This window comes from Poecilia formosa, unplaced genomic scaffold (genome assembly GCF_000485575.1).
Source record: "Poecilia formosa unplaced genomic scaffold, Poecilia_formosa-5.1.2 Scaffold1220, whole genome shotgun sequence".
Classification (NCBI taxonomy): Eukaryota; Metazoa; Chordata; class Actinopteri; order Cyprinodontiformes; family Poeciliidae; genus Poecilia; species Poecilia formosa.
The window spans coordinates 47,336-49,815 of NW_006801159.1; the positions used below are offsets into that span (position 1 = coordinate 47,336).

At 39.9% G+C, this 2,480-nt stretch overlaps 1 long non-coding RNA gene across 1 annotated transcript; it reads right to left on the bottom strand.

Moving 5' to 3' along the window:
- Positions 1–314: 314 nt before the first annotated feature.
- LOC107835201 (uncharacterized) lies at positions 315–2,411 on the bottom strand. Its single transcript, XR_001661028.1, has 2 exons — positions 2,244–2,411; positions 315–2,090 (listed from the first exon to the last, which is right to left on the bottom strand). It is a non-coding gene; the product is annotated as an uncharacterized LOC107835201 (long non-coding RNA).
- Positions 2,412–2,480: the final 69 nt, after the last annotated feature.

Here is a 2,480-nt window from a genome sequence, read left to right on the forward strand (position 1 = left end):
TTTGTAAATTATGACACATTCAAATATGTATATATATATATGTATCTATAATATAACATATTTCACAATGAGACACATTTTGAGAGATTGCAAACATTTGGTACAGCAATTTGAATTTCTATACATTTCATGAAGTACTATGAAAAGTCTATGATAATTCCTACAAATGAAACACAGTAGGAATCAGATGAAAGATCTGATAACTTTAGTAACTGGGGACATTTTAGTGTATCTCACACACACATTTGTCATCTCAATAAGTTACACGCTCTGTTATTATACACATGGTAAAATAAGATATTTCTGGTCTTTTATAATGATGCTGAAAGAGTGCCATGATGAAACCCTCAGAACAGTCAGAAGTAACCATTAAAGTAAACACTTTTACACCAGTATTTCAAATCAGCCCAGTGTTAAGAATGAGAATTATAAACAAGGAAGCGGTTCATCCTGGGTGATGTGTAGAAAACGTGCAGTAAAATAAATTTAAGGACTAACAGCATGCACTTAAACAAGCCTGTAAAAAAAAAAGAAAAAGAAAAAAAAAGAAAAAGGTCTAAATGTCCACCAATGAGGCAAAATTAAACCCTACAATAGCCACATTGGGTGTTCACTACAAATCAAAGGCAGGGCCTTGCTCCTTTCTTTGCATATGGGTCATTGCATTGTTGTGGGAATGGTCGTTATTATTCCACAGGAGTTTGGCAGGATTGGCACATTTTCACATTTTAAGTTGTCTTTTTCTGACAAGGCCCCAAGCGTGCCGCATGTGCTGAAGTCCCACACTGAAGATGCTGAAGCAGCGAACAAGGCAGAGGGAAGTGCTACAAGTCACGTGATATCATACTACTCCCAAAATATACATCTGACCACAATCTAAGGATAATGACAACGGGTCAGCATGTTGCACATCTCTGTTTCATGGAAGATCTCTGACAAAGAACCCACTAATATGATGAAATTGTAAAGATTTAGTAGCAGTTTGTGTCAGGGTGATTTAATGTTCTGTCACTGAGGGTCACGGAGGACTTCTGCTTTGGTGAGGATTTTGGCAGAACTTGGTACTTTCCAAGGCCCAGGGCCAACAGTTCCCTTTTGACTCTGGGTGGTCCCTGGAATGCTGTCTGTAGAGGCCACTGCGTCCTCTTTTTTACGGCGTTCTTTGAAGTTAGATGATTTACTGTCTCTTCCTTTTGTCTCCTGTGGTGATGTTTTAGAGTCCTTTCTGCTCCAAATATCTTTAAAAAATGACAACGAGTCTCTTTTGTTACCAGTGTCTTTGCTGTTAGTCTTGTTTTCTGCAGGGTTGCCGTTAACTTCTCTGAGCTCGGAGTCTTTGCTTCTACTTGTTTGGCTCTCTCTCACTGTAACAGACTGCGTCCTGTGACGAAGAAACTCTCCCTCACTTCTTTTAAAGCTTTCTTTCTCAAGGCCAGGCCTTGTTCTTTTATCATTTCCTAGTGTGTATCTTCTGATCTTAGGAGTTCCCTTCTCATCATTTTTATTTTCATTACCTAAGTTCTCTCTACTGAAAGAATCCTTTATTTTCCTGTGATGCGCTTGTTGATTTTCCATCTGCTGCAGGTTTGATACCGATTGAGGCCTAAGTCGAGCCATCTTGTGGTTAACAGTTTGTATTTTTGTATTACTCATCTGAGGCATTTTGCTCCTGCTTGGCGTTGCCTCCTCTGACTGGCTCACAGTCATTTTGGGACTCTGATGTTGCTCTTTGGCTTTAGGAAATGTCTCCCCTGTTTTCTTTGGGCTGCTTAACTCTCTGGAGTCTGTTATGGACCTGGTTCTCTTGGAGAACTTGGATTGATCATTAAGAAGGGGAGAGAGCCCGTTGATCTTCTTTTCTGCCCACTCATCACTCTCTTCCAACGAGCCCAAACCCCTGCTGTGACGGGGCTCATGGCCTTGCAGGGATTTAGTGCTCCCGCTACGAGAATGTTTCAGTTTGCCTGATAAAGTTGAAGAAAAAAAAGCGGAAGCCCCAGTGGGATATGGAGAGGACTGAGGTGATGTGTCAGAAAGAAACACCTCCTCAGAATAGCTTGTGGGTGATATGGATTTTTGATAACATCGATCTGAAAGAGAGACAAATGTTTTCCTTTTTTTACATGTCAGCATAAGAATACCTCCATGTGGCATACAAGAATTTCATTTTGAGTATGTAACACAGAGAACTTCAGTCACTCAGGTTAGTAGAAGTAGGAAAATGTGAGTAAGAAAAGAATTACCAAGGATAAAGAGAAGAGACCAGCGTAAGCAGTGATGGTGTTAGTGTTGGTGCTCAGTGTAATAGCACGTAGTAGAGGCTGTGTTACCTGCATCAGGGGCAATGAAAGACCCAGAAGAAGCAAATGATTAGACAACAACAAAAAAGATTTATTAAATATTAGCTACACACCAGTAAGATTTTTTCACTTGTAACCAGTGAGCAACAATAAATATTTAATCAACAGCTTCTGTACAAG